Source organism: Helicoverpa zea, chromosome 2 (genome assembly GCF_022581195.2).
Source record: "Helicoverpa zea isolate HzStark_Cry1AcR chromosome 2, ilHelZeax1.1, whole genome shotgun sequence".
NCBI lineage: Eukaryota > Metazoa > Arthropoda > Insecta > Lepidoptera > Noctuidae > Helicoverpa > Helicoverpa zea.
In genome coordinates this window covers 2,739,785-2,753,326 of record NC_061453.1, presented here as the reverse complement: position 1 = coordinate 2,753,326, position 13,542 = coordinate 2,739,785, and the positions used below count along the sequence as shown (strand labels likewise).

General features: G+C 35.5%; 1 protein-coding gene across 1 annotated transcript in view; it reads left to right on the top strand.

The window, feature by feature from the left end:
* The first annotated feature begins 2,635 nt into the window (after nucleotides 1-2,635).
* LOC124642739 (probable serine/threonine-protein kinase tsuA) overlaps nucleotides 2,636-13,542 on the top strand; it is a 50,488-nt gene continuing 39,581 nt past the window's right edge. The window contains exon 1 of the mRNA XM_047181355.1: nucleotides 2,636-3,065. The gene's annotated coding sequence lies outside the window, so the exon portion shown is untranslated. The remainder of the gene's footprint in view (nucleotides 3,066-13,542) is intronic.

Here is a 13,542-nt window from a genome sequence, read left to right as displayed (position 1 = left end):
TGATTATGAATGACGTGAAATTTTGACAATGGTTGACATTGTAGTTTTATTTTTAAGTAATTGTCTGAGTTGACGTCGTAATCGTAGTGGCCATGCATCGCACATAGGGGTATTTGACTAAAAAAAGCGGACAATATTCGACAAGATCAAAGTACAGTATCTTCGCAAATTGGATGTACTTGAGGGTACCTAGATAAATTAAGAACCTAAAACTACCCACATTAAAAACTTACAAAAATGTTGTGTATCATTATTTCGCCTATCAATTGAACGGTTGCAAACGGTCACGTAACAATCATTGAGTTAACGATTTTTTATCGCGCAATTTTGGTTGTTATTAACTAAACAAAGTCTTGTGAAGTGATATTCATGATGGATAATAATGAAGCAGGTTTATTCATTATTCGTTTTATTTTATTTGTTTTGATGTAGTATTAGTTAGCTTATAGATATGAACAATTCTTTAGACTGCATAAAAACGTAGTAAGATTTTACAACAAACATATACATAATAGTGTTTTTGTTATGTCTCAGGACGTTTCAGGGCAATTTTTGTTTTTTTTATAACAAGATTAACTACTCTACTATTGAAAACATAGAAATTTAGGTGCCTAAATCTGCCTATCATATTTTTTTCGTATTATTTTGTTAATACAATTTTTACAAAACAAACTTATATTATTCACTTGATATTGAAAACTTGACAATACAGGAGTTTTTCTTTAGCAGGTAGTTCTGGAAACAATGTTATTACGCGGGAATACTTATTTAAATTGATGAAAAAAAGTACAGAAAGAGAATTTGTAAAGAAGTTGGACTCTGTGGAGTAAGATATTGTAAGTGAGCCGACTTTCCCCGAGGAACAAAAACAACAGTTTCTGCACAAATTTTCTGCCATTAAGTCAGAAATGAAGACCAGATGGGTTGCTGCGAGTAGGACAGAAAAGGTTTTCTTGAAAAAAAATCACAGTTGGCTTCAAGGTACTGTAGAAATACCTACGGGATCAAGTAGAAATTCAGGTCGTCCATCGAAAGCATTTAGTGATTTATGTGATCGCAGTAAAAGGCGAAGAGTTGAGAGCCTTAAAGATGAGGGTGACTCTCAACAACTCTTATATGCGAGTCAAACGAAGCTCCGAGAATGTGGTTATCCACAGGCTGCAAAAGTGGTCAAAGATATCAGTAAAAGTCCAACCCGAGGATCAACGTACTTAAAAAACTACAAAAGCAGCGGTTCATCATTAAGATCACAATTAACACCCAATCAAGCATTATCAATCTTTGTGGAAGCGTCTTTAACGAGGAATCAGTATGAAATTATTAGGACTAGTGATAAAAAATTATATCCATGTTATAGTGCAAAGAAAGAGCAAAAAAAGACTGTTACCCAGATAAAGAATCAGTTTTGGTAACTGCCATCTGCGCCGAAGTAAAACTTCAAAATTTATTGAATCACACGTCTCAACGACTACTGTTATACTTGGATGATGTACTAAAAAGTCTACCAACAGAAGAAATAGCTTTATTGGAGTTAATTTGTAAGTGGGGCTGTGATGGATCGAACCAGACAGAGTACAAACAAAGATTTGAAAATACGGCCGATTCCGATGCTTTCATCTTTCAATCATCTGTGGTGCCCCTTCAAATTATTTGTACCAATAGCAAAAGGGTTATTTGGCAAAATGCGACACCATCCTCACCTCGCTTTTGCCGCCCCATGAGAATAAGATTTGTTCATGAAACATTTGATATTACAAACGAGGAAATACAATATTACAATTCAGTGCAACCAAGACGTTCTGAATAGGTTACTTCTTACATCTGACCCGTTTATAAGCAGTATTAGGCCAAAACGCCCAAAGAAGTCGAAACCCTTTAGTACCGGGGCTAGGGAAAAGCTAATGCCAAGTAAAGTTGAAGTCTCAACTGAAGACGAAAGTTCGATGGATTCTGGCGATGAAACTGAAGCAAGTACCTAGTGATTTTTTCAGTTAGGATTAATTGATTGATTCATTCATGTCACAAAATTTGCTAATAATTATTATGTTTAATTTTTTTTCTCACGACTTTTTTTTTAACTAAAATAATATCATAAAATAAGTAATAATACATTCTACACAGTGATTTTTGACCAATAAACAGGATAAGAGCATAAAATAATATTGTCCGCTTTTTTTGGTCCAATACCCCTATGTGCATCGTTTGGAATTGGGGGTTCACCGCAAAGGTTGTATATCTACCTGAAAACTTGTCAAAAACGTGTTTTTACAGCAGATAGGTAATTGAGCAGATAAATTATGTGGTGCTAAAATTTAGTATAATTTCGGTAGTTAGGCAAATGGGTTATTCTAAAAATTAATAATAATTGACATTAGTGGACGATAATTACAGGTCATCCATTATTTAGGGAATTGTTTATAAATAATAATCCCAAAACATAGATAAGTTTACTTACAGAGTCTAAACTGTGTCTAATTGTACCAGCAAGGAACAGATAAATTCAAAACAAAACAAGTCTTGAACGATGCCTGCGCAGGCTTCGAGCCTTCGAGCTCCCTCGGTCATCGTTCGTGCTCTTTCGCAAGTCATTCGCTCGGACTTCGTTCTTTCGTTCAATTACTCGGCCGCCATATTGAATGTAACCGCCGCAGCGGTCGGGTGTGTTCGGTGGCGCGCCGCGCAGTGACAGCCAGATAACGATGAATTCATAACTTTCAAAAACTTTGTGCTAAGCAGTGCTCCCTTTATCACAACAATTACAATAAACTGTGAAGTGTTCTTACATATTTACCCATATACAATATAGTTTCGTTATTTATAACTGATCCAGCGACTTGAAATGCATGCATTCCACCGAGACTGTTGAACTTTTATTTTTTTTTCGTTCGGTGTACATTTTGATTCTTATCAAGTATTTTTTTGTAAGTCATCCACCGTGAACTATGGTTATTAACGTATAAAGACATTATATAGTAAAAATTATATATTTATAGTGTTAAGTGTTGATTAGACTGTGTTATCAGAGTTGGTAATAAAGCAGATTAGGAATTGCCGAAATATTCAAGGTAAGGTCAACAAGACAATGCACTCATAATTAATTAAACTAATTTTAACTTTCAATTTTCATATACTTAAAACAGTTTTAAGCGCGAAAACCATAATGAAGAGAAAATCTTCGCACCTACCTATTCTACAATTGCAATGTCTTCATCATTACCGCGAAAGAAGCAAACTCGTTAATTTAATTTTAATCTCCGAGAGAATGGTGTTTCGACCCCATTGACCCACTTTACTTAATATTTTCTCTTTACCTATGTGTTTACTTACTCAGATACCTTGCTCTTTTAGACACGTATGGGCTTTTCGTCAGGTAATTTTAATTATCGATATACGAAACCACAAAACCTTACTTATACATCTTTATCACTGCCTGTTTATACTGGTCACCTTAGAACCTCAATTATCTTTCAAAACAGCTTGATTGCAATCTCTTATTTTGAGATTTTCTTCCACTAAGTACCTTAGTATACCTGCGTGGAGATTTAGTGGCCAGAATAACTGTTTAGAGAAAGGTAAAATGCATAACTTCTTAAACAGAAGACGACTTTAAGAAGCTCAGAATCAATAACTAAAGTATATATATTGTCAATTTATGTGCATCTGTAAAAACCCGCACACAAAATTACACATCTACACGGAATATTAAAAGATATATTGTGCGCTGCAAGCAATAATAATGCAATAAATCAAACTCGCGATCTATCGAAAGTAAGAGGGAAATTTTTAATAGTCCAAAATGATAACACTGTTGTTCGGAAGGCAGACAAAAATGGCAGATTTAGGATAAAGAATAAGAAGATACACAATTTTACCTTGAGAAAAGAGGTCAGAGATATAGAAGTATGGGACGTCTAAGCGCTAAATACGATCATAATTACACATAACATGGAATAAGATATTCAATGATGGATAGCTACAAGTACCACAAAGGTAAACCAAAACTGGCATGGCCAAAAACTGCGGAATATACGCGATTGTAGATCTCAAATGTTTTCAAAGATAAAGATATTGCAAACCACTTTAAAATCCACGTTATCTGGCTTACATTATCGCCTCTCAGTTTCGAAACCACAGATGATGGCCAATTTCCATGGCGAGCGTGGTCGTGACGACATTTTATCATAATAATAGTTTGCCCCATAAGTTTTGTACTGTTGGTGTCAAGGCAAAATGTCCAAAACAGTATCAAACTCTTGTTGTTTACATGTTCTTCTTTATCTGAAAATTTACTGCATCTTCCTTCTTCTTAAGACTTGTTCAATTTGTGTTTCATCAGTGTAAGGGCTCAACTTCTTAAAACGCTTCTTCCCTATCTGACTACGTTCGTAGGTCCAATTAACTTTCATAAAGCCGAATCAAATATTTCCATGATTATTTTCATCATCTTTCATACATATAAAAGTCGCCTTAACATCAAGGGCAAATGCAAATATGTTTATAAAACGAGACCACAATGCCCCTATATCCTCACTAACGACAAGTAACGTGACATTGGGCCATAAATGTCATTTTAAAACACTAAATCTATTTAACTACAGATTTAAGTGCAAAATTGTTAATGAATTTAGTGAATCGTTCTGCCAATTACGTTTAGAGAATAGCTGATTATATCGATTCGAGGCTTGAGATTAACATATGCAGGAAATAAAGAAATAATGAAACAGCCAACTAGTCCCAAGCTAAGGCCGCCCTTTGACGTAAGCAATTTCTCGGATATAAAAGCTAAAGGTCTTAAGTCATCTACATAAAATCGCCGTTACCCTCCCAATAAGAGATAACACGTTACCGAACAATGAAACAGGCACCCATTCAGTCTCAAGTAAAATGTTTCAAAGGAATCCTGTTTGGTGGCCGGGAGAAACAAAACCTCGCGACGACATCGTGGCGACGTAGTGCAAACATGGGTGACAGCCACCAACGAACATATCCCGACCTTACAGCCTTAGACATAAAGTACAACTTGTATTACACCCAATAGAATCACATTCCTGCAAATCTCATTGTAGAAACTAAACGCTTCTTTGTTTTTGTAAGAGACTTCTATACGCTGTAAATAACTACTGAATGGTTGTCCGAACCGCTTTCAAGCTATCAAGTGAGGGCATTTAAAAGGTCAGTTCCAAGCTTTATCTGGCAAACAGATCGCTTTATGATAAAAACGGAAAGTATTCAAGTTCGTTTAATTCAAATTGACTGTTTATAACGAAACTCAATTATGCTGATGTTGATATTCAAATTTACGTAGATCACTTTTTTCTCTAAAGCATAGAGCACATAATCGTTCAGAAATAGTTTTCCGCGTCCAGCAAGTTTCGGAGACCGGTTTAGAGGAAGACTCGAACGGCGGTTTGCGATGGTATAAAAAACTGGCTAAGTTCGAATTTGTGCCTTTTATGGTCTTTGTGTTCTTAACGAAACTGTGACGGAGAGTGATTCAAGGATGTGTGATGGAGCTTATAACCGGCTAAAAACGGTGACAGATCAAGTTGCAATATGCATTTCGGTTATTGGGACTTTTTCAAAATGTTGGTTAATGACCACAAATGTCAATAACACAAAACGACGTGTACGGAACTGTTAAAGAAGCCCCGTGTCGACTGATATTCGAGGTCGCAACCCAATTGGGGACCAGTCGCAGGTACGCTTTTGTAGTACACTTTCTCCCGTGCGTGACGCGCCCAACCAGACATTTCACTAAAGACAGTCTGCAGGTGTACCACTCAATGGCAAACATGCGAATTTATGATTTGCGATTTATTTAATGATTCGTTAAAGTTACACTTTCACCCAATAATACAGAGCGCTAAATGTCCGAATAAAACTTGCTACTAATTACCATACCGTTGTAAAAGTCACGCTCAAACGATATATTTGGAAACAAAGTTGACACCAAATAAGTCACCGGTGTCAGCGTTTGTCTGAGATGAAAGAGACAGCCTGTACCTCGTATTAAAAGTAGGTTTTGAGACCAACATTCTAGACCACAGACGCGACTGGAGACAATTAAAAGATGACAAATTTTCAATATCATTGACCCCTAAATCTCCGATTCCGACATTCCACTTCGCAGAAAGGTATTACAATAATGATGCAAAAATAAAACACGTGCTGCCTTCAGTTTTTAGACATCCTGCTATCATTAGAGGCGTTAATGGTGAGAATCTTATAAAAACTAGTCCAGTGAGCGATGAACAATTGGCTACGTAACCATTTATTCGTACTTTCGATACTAAAACTATGAGTTAACACGAAAGGCAATAACTGCAAAATATTCGAAAAGCGATTTGGTCAATCAATTATGAAGAATCCAATAGAAATCGTTATTTAAATTTGTTACGACTCGTTAACAAACAATTATCGACATGGTGACGAGTTTCTGACATCACTTTAGGAAATAACCAAAAGAAACATTAGTGGAATTCAAAAAAATAACAATAACAGTTACCTCAGCTCTCAATCATTTTGTGGTGAACATCAGATGGATTGGCCAGCTGCGTAAAGTTGTTTCGAGCTATGAGTCAGGTAATTATTATTATGTAGATTTCCTTTGGTCACGGCTCATATCTTTCAGTCGTGGAATTACCATTAAAACAAGTTCAATAACATGTTCTTACAATTGCCTACCATGCTAGAACTAACCTGCAAAATATAATTATGGTTTCGCGTTCATAAACCATTGCCAATTCTTAAGAGACAAGCCAAAACATGTCTGGTAAATGCCAGAACTTATGACGACAGTAAAACAGCAACAGTTCTAAGAAATGGTGCAACTCCTGAAGGTGTCAAATTTATAAGCTAAACAAAACCTTATCAATGGGAACTTCTCATTAGCTCTATATCAAAGATACACCGTCTATTGTTTTTAGGAACATGTTGCATCTTGCCCTTACAATAGGAGTAGTATCTGAAGACCTTTCTTGGAATTTCATAAAAGGCTATTGATTACGTGTAAAAATTTTCGGCTTCTTATCTGCTGATGATAATGAGAATGCTCGTTTAGATAGTGCAAGTAAAGCATCCTTAAATACATCCGGTTGTTTAGTTACCAACGGTATTGAAATCATGAGAAATATGGAGAAAAAAGATTTGGGAGACCTTGAAAACAGCAGATAATGACAGAAGGAATGATGAAATTGTGACGTGTAAATGTTCAAAATGTATCGTGTCCATTGAGCTTCGTAATTTTTCTGAAGATTTTCAATTAGCTGCTTACCAAAAACAACTGATACATTCAGTTTACGTCTTATTTTCTTTCGTTGATGTACAAGCAGTATTTATGAAGCAACATTTCAAAGTGCTTCATTCATAGCGAAGTTTCTTATCATTATACGAGGTGGTCTCTGTATAATTACGCTGTTGCAATTAGGGACGAGAGTGTTGTAACTATAGTGAACATTATGGCAATTTACATTACTATTTCGCTGTTTTATTGTTACCAAATGTGCGTTTAAATGCTTTGGATTTTTATATCGACATCAGAGATGATGGTCTTGAGAAAAACAAGAAAGAAGACTTAGATTAAGGAATGATGAACTGTAAACACAACATGGCTGACAAATGGATTTGGACACAAAGGAGAAAAGGCATGCTGAGACGATGCTTACAAACTTTGGGATGAGTGTCACTGACGATAGTTTAAATAATAAAAAAGACACACTAAGATAGAATTACACAAGAACTTCACTTGTGCTGACATCAAGAATGTTCTTATCTCTAAAATTCCTCATACAACAAAAACAAAGCAGTTTTCAACTCACGCACGAGCCGTCAGATAGCCATACGCAACGCTCCTACGCATTCCGCGTCACGGTTCTAAGCGCACTCAGCACAAATACGCCAGATTCTATCCATAACACGTATTGTGCAACCAAACTATCAATAATAACAAAAGCAAGGCCGCTCGGTGTTCTGTTACATCGGAATTTATGCGAAGAACTTTGTTCACATACTAAACTTACGGACAGGGTTATCGACATACAAAAACATCGACATAACCATGGAATTTGAGACAGAAATCAAACTGTTATGTAAAAGAATCCACAAGTAAATCGATAAGTTTGAGATACTTTAAGGAATTCCAGAGTTTTATAGTATTTTAACGATCTGTCTAAGTATCGATTACATTGGAGCTGTTGCGTAACAATGCAGGTTATAATGCATTTGTAACGGTTATTTTGAATGTACTATGATCAAAAAGTCTTGCGTCATTATAGTGGCACTTGAGTTTTTCATGTTCAATCAATCAAGTCGGCCTATGACAGGTTGCTGATGGTCATAGACCTCGGTAAGTTGCGACACCATTCCCGGTCCAACGCCTTCCGTTTGTAAGTAGGGACTACCGAGTATTTCGTCGGTTGCACCACTTATATTTTGACGAATAACAATTATGTGAAATTGAAAAGATGATTCTCTTTTGGATTACTTAAACATTAATCTGCAAACTTAGGGGCCTGCAAGATGACGATAAAAGTGCTTACAACAGAAGTTTGGGAATGAGTATATTCCAGTTCTTTGTTGTTAACCCTACATAAGTTTTGATACATAAGAATGCCAAAGTTATGTGTGTAAGTAACGCTCATGGCCTGATAGATCACGACGTGTCTTGCGAAATAGCGATCGTATTTGTAAACCACGCATTATTTGTGTTTAGCCTGTTCTGATCTTTCAAACTGAACTTTCTTGATACTTGAGGTCATGTTTTGAATTTTAAAAACTGCATTAGAACCTCCTTGATAAGTAACAGAATGCATGACATAAGATTCAAGACAAAAACTTTGCTTGAGATTGTTCTAGAGAGCCCCACATTGCGAACTTGTAGTTGGCTGTTTGTTTGATCGAGCTCATGACTAGTACGGAGATGTAATTATAAGTCTTTGTGCAAGCGAATAGGTATTATTACAGTTTTGAATAACAAATATTCTAGAAATAATTCGGATGCACCTGAAGTCCAAGGGTTAGTCACATTCGAAGTTATAAATAAGGATCATTATATCTTATCTCAAAACAAAAAACAACGATAACATAATGCAGCAGACTTAATAGGAATGTAATTTTCAGTCTTTTTACATTCAATTTTCATACTTTTATAATTACGAGCGTACTTGAAAACGCCACTGAATAATAAAGAGTTATTGCAACAGACATGACAAGCTGAAATTATAATTTAAACAGAGCTATCACTCCTTACATCTCGTTATCTATGCAGTGCACACAGTTAAGCTAATAATGCTTTTGTTGTAAAAGCGAACAAACCGACAGACGTGAAGAATCTTGCTTTTGCAATAGATTTGGTCGCATAACAGTCGTTGTTGTAATATTTCAAATAAAAAAGTCATTCTGTTGCATGTAATAGCATGATAATCTCTTATGCTACAGAATAGTTTTTTTTATTTTATTTCAAAGTTATCGTCATCTATAGAGCTTCATCATCTTCCGTATCCTAATTTCTTGCATTTTCGTCTCTATCTCTCTCTGAAGTCACCTCAAAAGTTTTTTTAGCTATCCCCCATTGGGTATAATCATTCATACTTCTAGTTGCTTGGTTACCATTAAAACTAACTGCCTCACAAATACCAGTTTACCTATCATAATTAATATTAAACATTAGTTACCACTAATAGGGTCAACGGTACCTTAAAACGAAATGTCCAGTTGCTAGTCAGCCATTATATTATTGTTTGCGTTTCAATTAACGTTTGTTCTATTACCGTGTTGATTGATTTTACTATTAAGACTATCTGGCGATCAAACAACGTCTTCTGATTGTTCAATCACTATCTCAGATATGAAGACATCAAAACTAAATCAATCTCGATCGTTATGATCGATAAAACTATTTGTTTGGCTACGAAGGTCGCTGACCACAAACTTGTGGGAACTGGTCTCCAAATTTAGATATTCTAAGAATTTTAAATGATCTCGTTTTCCTGGTACCTACACGTTAATCTCGATGCGTCTGGCAATTTGCGTCACACCCTTTTGTTGTTGTCTAAGTAAATCCTACTAATATTATAAACGCGAAAGTTTGTATGTATGGATGTATGGATGTTTGTTACTCTTTCACGCAAAAACTACTGAATGGATTTTAATGAAACTTTACAATAATATAGCTTATACATCAGAATAACACATAGGCTACAATTTGTAAACATATTGTTCGAAATACTAAACCTGCGCAGACGAAGTCGCGGGCACCAGCTAGTCAGTAATAAGTCCAGAAACCGTCCTAATTCCACCTGCAGGTGATTCTGCGAAAGTTGAAATAATAATGGCCGTATTTCCCACGGGATTCTCGAGATAAAACCGTATAATTATGACAGCTATTATCAGGCGAGCATCTGCGTACACCTGTGAACTTAATAAACGTTTTGGATAATGCAATAAAGTCTCGCTAACCATCTTTGAATTAATAAAAAGAAATAACGTATCTATTCGAAGATGATTGACTTAAAATAGCATCAAACGTATTAGACTTATTTAACGCTACCATGTACAGTTCGTGAATTTTCTCCTTTCGTGTGTTTTTGTAACTGTTGCCTAACAAATTATTATCAATCGAGAGCTTACATGAAAAGATTACCAAACAGCAGTCGATCGTAGTAATTGCCTGTTACACCAATTTACTAACTAATAAACAAAATACTAACTGAGTTTCACGCTAACAAGAATTCTACGGCAATTACGGCTACAGATCGAAAATGTTTATACCCAGTATTAATCTACCCACAATTAAGATAAGCGCTAATAGAGCTTACTTGTTAGTTCTGATCGTTTAAAACGATTTAGAAGATTAAAACCATATTAAAATTCAGATTTTATCGGCGCAAGTGTAGACAAAGAAATGAGTCACAAATTCATGATGCACCGAATATGGAGGAATCGGAATCACCTATTCTTTTGCTCAAAGTATAATATTGTCATAAACGCGGCCACTTTCCATCTTTGTTGGCTTCAGCTTACAAAATAAGCTTGAGTTAAAGAGGCCTTGGACTACCCGAGTAACTGGAACACAAATCTAATTTGCGTCCGCCCCGTGAAGCTTTGCAAATGCATTGTTGGAATTTTGAAATAACTTCACAAAAACAGAGTTTACGTAAACACAAAACAAAATGAAGAATTCAGATAATTGGACTATCGTAACTACATAGACAGACTTATTTAAATAAAACGTTTAAATGATAATATTGCTTGACGTAACTTCAAAATATTTGCCTAATTGGCCGATTATTTTGCGTCACCCTTGCAACGAGCATCATGGTAAACGTTTATTTATTCAAGACATTATGGCAGAGTTGAAGTCATAAAGGCCAGTCCATTTTTCTGGTTGGTGACGTCACCACAGCTGTGCAAACTGTAGTTTTGCGCAGGTATAGTCTACTGCATGGAGGCAAATGTAGGTGTTTCAAACGAAATCATTTACTTTTATGACTTTATTAACATTGACCAGTATTTTTTGTTTTGACAAAAAAGCTTTAAAATAAAACCTGAAAAGATTAATGCTTCGCATTTGCACTTCATGGCCTCATGCGCATTCAAATTAACATATAGCACAAAGAAAACGCGGGCATGACTGACGCGGGCGATACTGCAGACTAGAGAGCAAAAACCAAATCCAAGAAACGATTAAATTACGTATTTCAAATTAACATTACTTGAACGCCATAATGATTCTTTACCTAAAGAGAAATGGCCGAAGCCCTTTTCTGATCGTAGAAGTACTGCTAACTAATCGTACTTTGGAAACTAGGCGATGTTCAATGCTCATAGAATCCGTAATGGTGTTCGAGAGTCGAATGCCAGTATAGCCCACCATAAAGGCTACAACGCATGACCTGTTTTCACATGTATGGATATCCGGTTAGCTTATGGCCAAGAATAATGAGTATTGAACACATTCTTTTGTTACCAGACAATGATCTAAGAAATGAAGAAACATGCAACAGTCAAAATGGCCGGTCCGGAATTGTAACAAATAAAAGTATACAAGTATTATTTCTTAGAAAGTAAAGAGTCATAACTTTCTGGATTTCGATTTAAGGTTTATTGTAGAACAAACTATAACGACAGCTTTTACGATCAACAATATGTTTGTGTATATTAAAAAGTTGACGCAAGTTATGAAGCCTTTATTGAACTATTGTTTGTAAAATAATTTTAGACTTTAAATGCAAACTAAAAATACATTGAATGGTCTCGGAATGAATTGAAAGTGACATTGTGGATTTATAACCTGTTAATAACCCATTGAGATGTTATCATAGAGACCACACGCCATCTTTGGAAACTTGTCCCTTTTGGTTTGGCGAGCTGAGTTATGATTTTGACCCGATACAGGATTGATATTTTTGGTTTTCAACTTCAGAGTGTCTTTTACCTTACTTTTTACTTCCCAAACGATTTTTGTGGTGTGATAAAAGTAGCCAAGAACAGTTTCTATTTTACTATCCTCGATTTTATATCTGTCATTATTTGTAGGTCTACGTCAAACTTTTCAATTTATCGAACTTCGCTGCTTTATTGCTTTTTAAAAAACACCGTTATCCAATTAACATAATAGCAAATCCTGTTTCTGTATTAGCATCGGAAATGACAAGCTCTTTATCTCTTTTATTGTTATGCTAAATATTAATTTTGCTAATATTCTGATCGTGGCCGATAAGAACAAAAAGCAATTTAACATTCTAAAAAATGAGAAGGATTTCGTTCCTTGGAAAATATTCCACTGGAATGGATATTAAAATGTCAAGAAGATAGAATACACAGAAAAGTGTTAAATATAATAAACAGATTGTAAATAACACCATTTCGTTTGAGACAGTTTCAACGTCAAGGTTTTTTACACATTCTCAGTTTTACTGACCACTAAAAGGTAAAATCGATGTTTTATTCCTAACTGCCATATTTAATGTTCCTTTATTTGACGTGTCCAAAATCTATTGTTTACCTGTTAAATTGTTTATTTTATCTTACAAAGTGAGAAGACCCCGTTTCCCATTTTTTTTCTCTGCACTTTTAAATAGTATTGTGTCCTTCCACAATGTCATGATAAAAGGGTCTTACCAAATGTAATGTATACATCAGTTTAACAGGTAGCAATATTTGTTCATCTCCTAAATTAAGTGTCTCCTCACTTTTTACATCGCTTTTTACTTCAAATTCTGCTCTGCAAAACGCAATATTGTATAGTGAAGTTATGTCGTATAAAGGGGCATTGGAAATATGCGTGGAATGCCCGAGTCATGGTACAGGTAACCGGGAAGACCACACCACGAAACAGGTTTCGCCTCCAAACCTTTTTTCAACAGAATCTCCGCCTAATTTATTAGTTAAACTGCCATTAAAGTTATGGCGGGTATTAATAGCTGTCTTGGCGTTTAATTAGGGGTAGAATTGTCAACATGTGTGACGTTATTATCGTGTTCAGGGTAAATTATGGGTTCATCGTCTTTGTGGCACGCGTTGTTTTTTATTGCGACTATGCTA